This window comes from Sorex fumeus, unplaced genomic scaffold, assembly GCF_029834395.1.
Source record: "Sorex fumeus unplaced genomic scaffold, SorFum_2.1 ptg000026l, whole genome shotgun sequence".
Taxonomy (NCBI): domain Eukaryota; kingdom Metazoa; phylum Chordata; class Mammalia; order Eulipotyphla; family Soricidae; genus Sorex; species Sorex fumeus.
Window position 1 is genome coordinate 14,168,177 of NW_026606083.1, and position 12,426 is coordinate 14,180,602.

The window sequence follows — 12,426 nt, forward strand, 5'->3', positions numbered from 1 at the left end:
CATAACTGGCTCCCTGGAAGGAAGGACTGCACATTGATGGGCCACCCTCCCCGGACCACACAAAATCCGTCCACTGTCACATGAAGTGGAACATTCTTTCCACCCTCTAGACCCAGCAGAGTCTACCCCTTTGGCCTCTTTCTTTCTTTCTTTTTCTTTCTTTCTTTCTTTCTTTCTTTCTTTCTTTCTTTCTTTCTTCCTTCCTTCCTTCCTTCCTTCCTTCCTTTCTTTCTTTCTTTCTTTCTTTCTTTCTTTCTTTCTTTCTTTGTCACACCCGGTGATGCTCAGGGGTTACTCCTGGCTCTGCACTCAGCAATTACTCCTGGTGGTGCTGGGGGACCATATGGGATGCTAGGGTTCGAACCCAGGTTGGCCGCACGCAAAGCAAGTGCCCTACCTGCTGTGCTATTGCACCGGTCCCCGGCCCCTTGCTTTCACATTGTGTTTCAGCACCAGCTTTTACGACCAGAAATCTCTAACTTTCATCTTCTCTGAAGTCTGCGAGTCCCCCACCATCTCCAGTCACCCCGGGGTCCACTGGGGTCCTGAAACAACCATTCTCCTCTCAGGTCACCCCCCGGATGACTTTCTTGACTTTCCTCCTCATGGTCTCATGTCCTCCAGCCCACTCAGGAGTGTATAGCTCTCAACACGCAGCGAAATGTTCACAAAACTGAGAGGTGTCCCCCAGAGCCTTCAACCCCACAAAAGCAGGATCCCCCAGTCATTAATGGCCACAACCTCAGAACTTTGAGCACACCAGTACTACAGAGTATGTGTGTCACACAAGGTGACTGAATGAGGTTGGCCACATGTCGGGCAAGCTGCCTCTCTGATCACAAGTGATCTCATTCCCTGGCACAGGTAGGGCAGGCTAAGGACAGCTGTTTGCCCGGGTAAGTGAGGACCTTGGTTATTCTCTACTTGGTATACCCATTTTATAGATAAGGAGTCTGAGGGCTTCCAGAGAGTTATTCACAAAGCCAGCCAAGCAGATGAACAAAGCTGTGAGTTGAGGGATCTAGATCACTCTAGATTCAAATCCAAAGGATAACCCATGACCTAGTTTAGACACAGATTAGCACCATACTGGTTCCATTCCACACTTTCTTGAACAGATGACTCTCGCCATCAGTTTATATAATTGCCATATCACATGAAGTATCCTGAGTAACCTCACAGCACTTCTAAATTTCCCAACTTGAGACTGATTACATCCTCTTTGGCAAGGGAAGGAAAACTGTTTGTTAATCAGGCCTCTGAAGAGCTTCAATGTTCCACCCAGAATATTGGAAAACTAGAGAACCATTAAGTCATTACCTCGTGCCAAATTGAATGCTACAGTGTATTTTTCTGGTATTTTAACCTGTCTAGCATCTAATGACTCAGAAAGGGTTTCTCTTACTTAATCTCGCTCGTGATTTATTTATTTATTTTTTTCTCCCCTAGAAGCTACTAATAACCTCCCTTTGTCAGAGAAGATAGTCTCTTCAGAGACCTGTCAAATAATTTTATGTGATTAATTTAAAGCAAAGGTGGGAAGGAAAAAAAAAGGTAAAGGTGAAAAAAAATCATGCCGTCTTTCCAAAAAGCAAACAAGAAAAAGCGCTCGGCTGCAGAGTCTAATTGTTATTAGCACAGGCACGGCTGGCAGGAATGTGAAAAAGCTCCACAAATCAAAATCCAGCTGCGAAACCCAAGTGCACGTCAAGTTAAATTCCAGTCTTCTGCTAACCTGATAAATTATTCAGTCTTCTTGCACATTTAATAAAACTCTGACACTGGTCCCAGAAAATATTTGCATATAAAATATCATTTGAGAAATAAATAAAGCCCTTGGTAAGGCCTCCGTCTCACCAAGCTAACACTGATAAAATTATTCCAAGCCAGCAGTCTGCCCTGCAAATGTCCAAGTGGCTCTCTTCAAAGGAGAACTCGGGTGGGGATTGATGGGCATCCTTCCTTCCTTCCATCCTTCCTTCCTGGAGAGCAGATGGACTTGGTTTACTGGCCAGAGGGCTGCAAGAAATCTGACTTTAGCATCTTCAAGTGTCTTCCCTCCACCCTCCCACCCCAACCTTGGCATAAGAATTTCTCCTTGAGAGACAAATCCTTCATTTAAATTCTTTGCACTGAAAAAGAAAAATGAGTGTGTTGTGTGTCAGAGAGATGGAAAGAGGGGTAGTGAAATCAGAGGAAGGGCTAGAGAGAGATGGAGAAAGAGACTTGTCTTGGGTCCATTAAATCTCTTGACAATATTTGTCTAAGGAGATTGCACCAACCAAGTGAAAATGGAGAACAAACACTGCTCATTCTTGAAAGATAATTGATTTGCTATTGACAATAGTTGGGCAAAAAAACCCATGAGATCATCTTGGTGGCCAAAGAAACAGTGACACCTACTGGTGCATTTATGAGTCACAGAAAATGTCCACAGCCCCCTTAAACGGAAGTGGTGGGATTTAAAATCCAGTGGAATGGGGTTGGAATGGATAAAGCGAACTTATTATAAAGGCTAGCTTTAGATTTTTTTCTATTCCTTATGATGGTCCTTTTATCCACCAGATATTCAGTGACTGAATCCCAACACCTGAAACATTTACTCAACAGCAGTAGCCAAGGCAAGAGTAATATTGACCGGAGTCTTAACTCTCGGTGACCCCCAAACACACATCTGTATTAGAAACTGCTCCCTCAAGAAGCCAGAACGATGGGAAATGATATTACTTGGTCCTAAAGCCAACCTGTGTTCAAACCCAGGGATCTCCATCTGCTTTGGGAAATCTCTACCATTTCACCTTCTCCAAACTTCAGTCTTCTCCGCTGAAAGAAAAAAAAAAGGAGGATCCAGAATACAAGCCTACAGACTCCAGACTACACTGGTAATTAGAGGTAATTAACACAAGATGTCTTGCTCCTATTAAGTGCTCCACAGCAGGGTGGTTCTAATAGGCCAAAGGCAGGAACATTCTGGCCTCATTTGGTTCTTGATTGACCAAGCTGTGATTTAGGAACGTGCTCCTCCAACTTTAATTTGCATACGAATCACCGGGGAATCTCGTTATAATGAAGCCTCAGATTTAGCCAGTTGGGAAGGAGCCTGAGCTAGGGAGCCAGCCTGGCTGGCTCCTCCCGCCCTTGGTGCAGCTGGTCTGGGAGTACAGCCAGCGCCCTCTGCTGGCCAGGTCTGTCAAGCTGGTCTCTCTCAATGGTCCTCTTGGACCATTTAAGTGGCTCCATCATTCCAAGGCATGGATGAAAGGTGTATAGCAACATGTGGGTGCAGAAAAACCCATTCTCATCCCATTCAATGTCAGGCTTCCACTTCTCATGAGAAAGATGAGGAAAATTGGGTTTTGAATGATAATTCCAACCCCCCACCCTCCCCATCCCTGGTGAATTAAAGCTCATTTCAGTCACAGGCTTTTGACAGAATTTGGTGATGGGGAGCAAGTGAGTCACAGGCTTTGGGGTCACAGTGAATTTGTTCCCTGGTCTGCCACCTACACCCGCAAAGTGTAGGAGTTTCCTTAGCTTATCTCTATAGAGTCTTCGACTTCCCAGGAAACCCTGGGAATGCCCCATGTCACCTTAGCACATGTGCTGTTCAACAGATGATGAACCAACCAAATGGTATTATTGTGCTTCCAGGATATAATAACTGCCACTCTCAATGCCCAGGCTTTTAAAAAAACAACCCTACATCTAAGATTAGAGAGCATTAGTGGGATATTTTAGGTGAGGTGCCAGAGGAAGCAAAATATGGGTAAGAGTCCAGCTCTACTGTGTGACGGGTAACTCCGAGCAAAGCTCTCATTTCTCTGGGCCTCAGAGTTCTTTGATCAGCAGGTAATGTTAACTTACATGTGTGACTCGAGAATTAGAAATGTTAGCAGCACTGTCAGCATCCAAAAAATCCTCCTCATCTACTATTGATACCAAGGGAAAGTACCGTATTCTGAACCAGGAGACTTTGCTTCTTTAGATACGTAGCAAACCAGTGAATGACCTGGGACCAGAAACTCTGAAATGGGGATAGGAATTCATGTCGTTCCTAATGGGCACAGCAGGCTAACTGTAGAGCCCCAGTGGAGAGGGCACTTGCCTTGCATGTGATTGACCAAGATTCGATTCCAGGTACCCCATACGGTCTCCTGAACTCTGCCAGGAGTGATCTCTGAGTACAGAGCCAGGAGTGAACCCTGAGCACCACTGGGCCCCCCTAAATAAAGAAATTAATATTGTAACTAGTTATTATTATAAGCAATTAAATTATATTTCAAAGTAGTTATACTTGTGAATAAGTTTTTTTTTGAATAGGGAAGGTATTGGAGGTCATACTCTGTGAGCTTATCCTGGCTCTATGCTCAGGGATCACTCCTGGTGGCACTCAGAGAACCATCAAAGGTGCCAGGAATGAACCAGGATTGGCTGTTGAATTGCCTTAACTTCTTACTTATTATTTTAGCCCCACAATAAGACGTTCTTAAAATGACACACAAATCTCTCCTCCTTTGACCTCCCAACTGGGTTATACAATGATGAGCCATGTGTGATCACTGTAGGAGGAGCGGGTACGCATGCACTTTTTTTTACAGACCAAGAACAGAGGTACAGAAATGAAGTCAGTCATTTTAAAGAGTGGAGTTGGCAAAAAGGCAAACGTAGGTGTCTGCACTCTTGGAGGATTTTTGCTAGAGATTAGGGAGCAAAGAGAACAGCTGTAGGGCTGGAGTGATAGCACAGCGGATAGGACGTTTGCCTTGCACGCGGCCGACCCGAGTTCGATTCCCAGCATCCCATATGGTCCCCTGAGCACCTCCAGGAGTAGTTCCTGAGTGCAGAGTCAGGAGTAACCCCTGTGCATCACTGGGTCTAGCCCAGAAAGAAAAAAAAGAGAGAAAAAGAGAACAGCTGATAGGAGCAAAGGATAAGGCACCCGGTCTTAACTGCCAATACGGCAACCCAACATGGGCTGCTGGTGCGTGGACAGCATGGCCCATGGAGGAAGCCACTGTTGGTGGGAGGAGGCAGGGTCAAGCTCTGGCTCTGCTGCTTCCTGGAGGGGACCCTGGGCACCATCACTCCCACCGTCACAGGAAGACTTGAAGCTAGATCTTCTGAAAGATTTTTTCCCACCCCCATGGCTCAAACAGACGGTTCTCATTGCTGGCACAAAAGCAAGCACAGAAAATGGAAGGGTATATGATCCACTCTCGACAAGCTTAACCTTGGATGCTGGGACGCTGGCATTTGAGAGGACACATCCAAGCTTCAGAGGACGCTCTCATTAAGCATCCTCTTGCCTTGCTTAGGAGACCTCTCGTGTCGTGACAATCTTTCTCTGGCTGCCCAGGTGACCTGATTTGCCTTCTGTCACAGCAGCTGGGGAAGTCCTGAGGAAAGCAGAAGGGTGGCTGGAAATTGCATTCATGGGCTCATCAGAGACGATCGTGGACTCATCTTCCCAGCCTGTTCTTCCAACCCATCAATCCACGGGTGCTCCAACTCAACAATGCCCTTTGGGCTCCAAGCAGGCAGGCTGAGCGTCTGTGGCTGCTACGGCGACTTTGACTTAATCAGCCCTTGGGCACTGACGCTTTGCAGGAGCAACTGTCAATCTTTCAGTGATGAGCTGTGGGACCCTAATCCAAAGGCAGCTCTGCAGCTATGTCAAGATGTGTGTGAGCACTAAGAGAGACAAGGGCATTCTTTAGGCTTGTGGCCATTCCAGTGTCCCTCTGCCCCATGAATTGGCCACTCGTGTGCCTTTCTACAAATGGCCCGCCACACTAATACATTCAAAATTCTGCTTGCTAGGCTTGTGTCTGAGACGGGCAGCTGGCAATCCAATGAATCCAAAGGGGAAGAGCTGTGTGCTCTGTATATTTAGGACGGCATCTCCCTCATGGCTAAGTGTTTATTACTGGGGGGAAATAAATGAAAAACAGTGTTTTGTTGTCAAAAATGATCTTCGGTTTCCCTGGTGAGACATTTTAAGGACCATTAGTTGTTTAAAGAGAAATTGTATTTGCGCAAAGAGGAATCTGAACGATTGTTCTCTGGTTGAAAATTATTGCTTTACCTGGCCATAAAGATGGACACTCAAGTCAGCACTTTTGCACGTGGCTTCTTCCACATTCTCTTGCCTGGCTCAGCCCCTTCTTCACGGAGTTTCTTTCAAGAAGCTCTCGGAAGTGACTAGGTCCTTTAGGACTCGGACAAACAGATGACAGTACCCAGCACAGCGCCAGCCTCAACCCAAGGCTTCACAGAGCAAGTTCTCCTTGAGCAGTCTGATGGGTCCGAGGAAACACATCTCTGGGTTTTGCTCACTTCATGGAGATGATACTGTGATTCCTGGGAATGGAGTTGGCCAGGAAAAAGTGATCATCTTGAAAATGAAATTTTTTTCTCAAGAGCTACAGAAAGTATAATTAGATTTAAACAAGAAAAGGCTTGTTTTCTGTCTCTGGCAAACTAGCTAGTCCCTCATCCCTCTGATTTCTTTTCCCCCATTTCTGCTTTAATTTAGGACTCGGGGGAATGGAGAGCTCTAAATGGCAGCAGGTCATCTTCAGAGCAGCCCGGCCTCCCCGGGTCCAGTGGGGGTTCTGCCTGATGGCTTCTGATATGGATTATTCAAAGAACGCTTTGTTCAGAGGCCTCCTTCATTTCCACTATTGTCTGTCTCTGTGGAGCTGGAGGTCTAAGCAACCCGAGAGCTGATCTTTCCTAGAAATGAAGGTCAAGACATTAATTCTGTGAGCTGCTCTTTCTCGTGTTATAAAAAAAATACTAAGACATCTCTCGGAGGAACAGGTGCTTTGCTGCAAGAAGTCTCCTGAGGAAGTTAAGGAATGATTCCCTTGGAAGGAGCAAGCCACCTGTGTGAGCTTCTTCTCCTGGGCTGGCTTTTCTAGACAGCCCAGTTGGGTTCAGAGGGGTCACTGTCTCCTAAATCTCAAATGCTTCTTGCATGGGTGTTCACCCCGTGGAGGATCTGAGAAGATCTGAATGAATTGCCCTATGGGCAACATTTATCCAATTCCCAGAAAGGGACGGATCAGAGAATGTGGGAATTTTCCAATGGGGATCCAGCATTCCAGCAGCTGACACAGGCAGAGGGGGCTCCATCATAGTCGGCTAGGGAGGCTGCAGGAGACGGGTCCCTTGTGTAGGATGCACAAATGGGGACAGGCCAACTGGTTGAGTCCCCAAAGACTCAGCGGGCCAGCTCTGCTGAGGAGAAAGGGAGAGTCTTGAAGTAGGAGAACAAAGTCAGCTAAGCGGGAAGAAGGTCAGCTTCCAGTGGGTACTGCTGGGATGCAGGCTCCTTGAAAGGAGAAGCTTCCAGAATGAATCAGGAGGGAAGGGACAGATAGAGAATGACTGCATTCATTTGTGGGATATACAAAATATAGTATGAGAATATTCAAGGCCAGGGAAAATGGGGCCAGCAGGACTGGGCAAGGGTTGGAAATTACCACAAGTATGTGGTAGTTAAGAGAGAGGAGGGTCCAGTATGACAATAAGAGTTGGAAATGGTCACTGGGGACAAGGCTAAGTGTTGAAAGCAGGCAAAGGGATATACAAGATAACCTTTTAGCATCTGTATTGCAAATCATAATGCCAAAAATGAAAGAGAAATAGAGACAGAGGGGAAGAGAGAGAGTGATAAAGAGAGAGAGGTGCTACCATCCATCGAGGCAGGCTGGGGTAGAGGGGATTTCGAGGGATGGGAGGGAAACTGGGGACACTGGTGCTGGGAAATTACACTGGTGAAGGGATGAGTGTTGGAACAAACACTGTATGACTGAAACCCAATCATGACAGCTGTGTAATGCTTTATCTCATGGTGATTAAATTACCCCCCCCCTTTTTTTTTAAGAAAAAAGAAAAGTGGACTCTCCTTCACTGCTGGTGGGAATGCCAACCAGTCCAACCTTTTTGGGAAAACAATATGGACATTCCTCAAAAAACTAGAAAGTGAGCTCCCATTTGACCCAGCAACACCACTTCCAGGAATATATCCCGGAGATGCAAAAAGGTACAGTAGAAATGACATATGCACTTGTATGTTCGTGGCAGCACTATTTATAATAGCCAGAATCTGGAAATAACCAGAGTGCCTAAAAACAGATGACTGGTTAAAGAAACTTTGATATATCTACACAATGGAATACTATGCAGCTGTTAGAAAAGATGAAATCATGAAATTTGCATATATATGGGTCAACATGGAGAGTATTATGCTAAGTGAAATGAGTCAGAAAGAGAGGGACAGACATAGAAGGACTGCACTCGTTCGTGGAATATAAAGTAACATAATATGAGACTAACACCTAAGGGCAGTAGAGATAAGGGTCAGGAGGATCGCTCCATGGCTTGGAAGCTGATCTCATGTGCTGGGGGAAAAGGCAGATGGGATGGTGAAGAGACCACTAAGTAAACCACGGTTGGAGGGCTAGCGTTGGATGGTAGATGCGTGCTGAAAGTAGATAAAGGACCAAACATGATAGCCACTTAGTACCTATATTGCAAACCATAACACCCAGAAGGAGAGAGAAAGGGAGTGTGCTTGCCACAGAGGCAGGGCGTCGGAAGGGGAGGGGGTAGGAGGAGGGATACTGGGAACATTGGTGGTGGAGAATGGGCACTGGTGGAGGGATGGGTACTCAAACATTGTTTGAAATGCAATCATGAAAGTTTGTAAGTCTGTAACTCTATCTCCTGGTGATTCATTAAAATAAAATTTAAAAAATTTTTAAAAAAAGAAACGCTTCCAGAAAGACAAAGCTGCAGCTCAACGTCATTAGGCGTTTCAGAGCTCACGTGTTCAAAACTTAACCTGTGGGATGAGCTGGCTCTGTGAGCTCAGGACTAGCAGACCTGCAACGCTGGTCCAGGCGGGGACTTTGATCTGCAGTCAAGGAAGCAACTCACCGAGGGACTAACGGATTCCCCTTTTGCCAATTGGAGAAGCCCGCCCCCCAGTGGACAGTAAGAGGAGATGCTCATACATACCATTACCAGGAAAAGAACTCTGGCCATTTATGTCCATCAACGCATCATTGGGTTGGAGCGATAGCACAGCGGGTAGGACATTTGCCTTGTACGCGGCCAGTCCGGGTTTGATTCCTCTGTCCCTCTCGGAGAGCCCGGCAAGCTACCGAGACTATCCTGCCCGCACGGCAGAGCCTGGCAAGCTCTCTGCGGGGTATTCGATAAGCCAAAAACACTAATAACAAGTTTCAAAATGGAGACGTTACTGGTGCCCGCTTGAGCAAATCGATGAGCAATGGGAGGACAGTGCTACAGTGCTACGCATCATTATTATTATTATTGAAGACCAATAAATCAGAAGATATAGTCTCTGGTATGGGGCCCATGAAAGAGTATGAACTCAAAAAGGAAATGAGTGAAAATGGAGGTATAAATAATTGAGGATGGAGAAATTTGCTGGCACAGCAAATGTTTATGTTCCTTTCGGGTTCCATAGGACCGGGGGACATAAAACACTCAAAAAATGAGAGGAAATCCATTTAGCTGAGGTGATGAGAGGGGAGGCTAAAGATTCCAGATCAAAAGCACCTGCCGAAGCTGAGCAGCCTCATTTTCAGTCAGAACACTCTGCTGCTCGATTAGCAGTATAATTAAAAGGTACTTTCTACCAAATCACTCTTAATTCACCCTCAGAAATGAAGCAAGCATGTTTCACTGTGATGGTGCCTGGTGCGGAGTGTGGAAATGAATGATCAATAGGATGAATCTTTCTTTCTTCAAGAATAAGAGTTTTATTGTAACCCGAGAAATAAAAACTGTGTTACCATGATATAATCTATAGCTAGCACATCAAGAACTCCATTATTACGTTCAATATTTTGAAAAAGGCTTCGAGCCTGCCACGTAATTAAAGTCACCGCCAGGCCATGGCGTCCATTCCAACACGAGTCAGAAGGAAACTGTTGGTCTCAACACCTACTTCCTGGCTTTCCTCAAAACTCCTTCCTTGCTTCCGAAACCTTAAGCTCCATTTGTCAGATAACACTTTTAAACATTTAAGATTAATATAAAAGAAATTTCAAAGACGGAATGAGATAATCATTGTGACTACACTGCTTTCAGAAGACTCAAATTTCCACTTAGCTTTTTGTTTTGTTTTGTTTTGTCTTGTTTGGGGGCCACATCCACTGGTGCTCAAGAGCTACTCCTGGCTTTATGCTCAGAAGTCATTCCTGAGAATGCTCAGGGAACCATGTGGTATCGGGAACGAGACTTGGGACTTTTGCATACCAAGCATGCACTCAGCCTATGAGCTCTTTCTCTGTCCCCTCCCCTCTTAGTTTTTTCAGTATTTTTTTAGGACCACACCTGGCAGTACTCAGGGCTTACTCCTGACTCTGTGCTCAGGACCTAATCCTGGTTCTGTGCTCAGGGCTCACTCCTGACTCTGTACTCAGGGCTCACTCCTGGCTTTGTGCTCAGGGCTTACTCCTGGTTCTGTACTGTACTCAGGGATCATTCCTGATGGGGCTGGAGGGCCATAGGTAGTGCTGGGGATCAAACCTGGGTCAACTGAATGCAAGGCTAATAATCTTCCCTGCCACCCCATCCACGCAACTTAGTTTTAAGACTCCACCAAGAGCTGAGCTGAAGGTTTTCATATAAAAATCCCCAAGTAAAATAACTTTGCAGACTTCTTTTATTAAGAAATAAAAGCACTGTACAACTTTTCAATGAAAGGGCATATGGAGTTTGTTTGTCTTGCAGTACCCCTGGTGATTAGAGATCATACCTGACAGCGATCAGGGACTATCTTTGGAGCCAGGATTCAAACCAGAGTTGGCCATCTACAAGACAAGCCTCTTAACCCTGGTACTATTTCTCTAGCCCCAGGAATAAGAATTTTTAGCGGAAATAACAATTCATCCTAAGGTCTTCAACTCAATGTTAAACTCATATTCATCCTGTTTAGGGTTATTTTAAAACCCAAGGTTTTGGCTATCTAGACACATATATATCCTATACCAACCTCGAGTTTTTGTTGATTCTTGTTCTTTCCAGGGCTGGAGCGATAGCACAGCAGGTAGGGTGTTTGCCTTGCACACGGCCAACCTGGGTTTGATTCCTCCAACACTCTCAGGGACCCTGGCAAGCTACCGAGAGTATCCCGCCCGCACAGCAGAGCTGGCAAGCTCTCTGTGGTGTATTCGATATGCCAAAAACAGTAACAACAAGTCTCACAATGGAGACATTACTGGTGCCCATTCAAGCAAATCAACTATATAATCTATATCAATGAACAACAGGAGGACAGTGCTATAGTGCTTGTTCTTTCCAGTCACCTCTTAACGAAAATGTGAAAATCCCAGGCTGATGGACATTGTGTTTGGAGGTAATCACATGACATTTAACTGTCACAGAATCCTTCCTTTGTATGATAGCCAAATATCTTTCCTTCTGCGGAAACCCTAAAATACCTATGATTTGTCATAGATGAAAGCCCCAGGATCCATTTATGTACTGCAGCTACGTTCGTTCTTTCAAAGGAATTTTATAAATGTGAAAGATTATCTCATTTCTCACTTATCAAACAGACGAGATCATAACACTCTCAAATAGTAACCTCATTACAGAGTCCACTTATTTATCCCCTGCAAAAGAGAGAGAAATATGGCTGCATGAAGATTTGATGGAAGCTGGAAGAAATTATTTTTCAGCTCCTCATCCCCCAAGACATTTGTCATTGCCCTCAGACCCATCCCTGACTCTCTTTCCACCACACCCTTGCTGACTCATTTAAGGCATCTGTCGTATGTTGTCATTATTGTGGTCTGTCTTTCCAATATAAGCCACCATGACCCAGACTCCCAGGTCTTCTTGTGAGAATAAACGCTGGAAATGAATTGTTATCTTTGATCTGATAAAGCAAAATGAATAAAAAATAAGATGAAACTTAATAAGGCAAGGGAAGAAAATGAAAGTCTGAACAAGAAACCCAGGATAGAGTTTCTTTTTCTCCATCATCTTGCTTTAGGAGACTTTAAGATGTGGCATGCATGTTGATACTCAGCAAGGAGTTCACTTTGGTGGAGAGAAGACACTTCACAATCAAAATATTTGGTTCTAGATGCTAAAGTCTCAACAGCAACAACAAAATCACGGGAAAGAAAAAAATGGGGAGTAAATATAAATACTAGGTCCATACTGTACTGTATGCTAAGCAAAATTTTAAGGACTGACATAAACAGTGACCAAGAAGGTGAATCTGCTATGCAGGGTCACTGAAAGTGTTAAAAACACAAATTCATTATCCAGTCATCTGTTCTCAGACACCTGGGTTATTTCCAGATTCTGGCTATGGTGAATAGTGTTGCAATGAACATATAAGTGCAGATGGTGTTTCTGTTGTGTGTTTTTGGA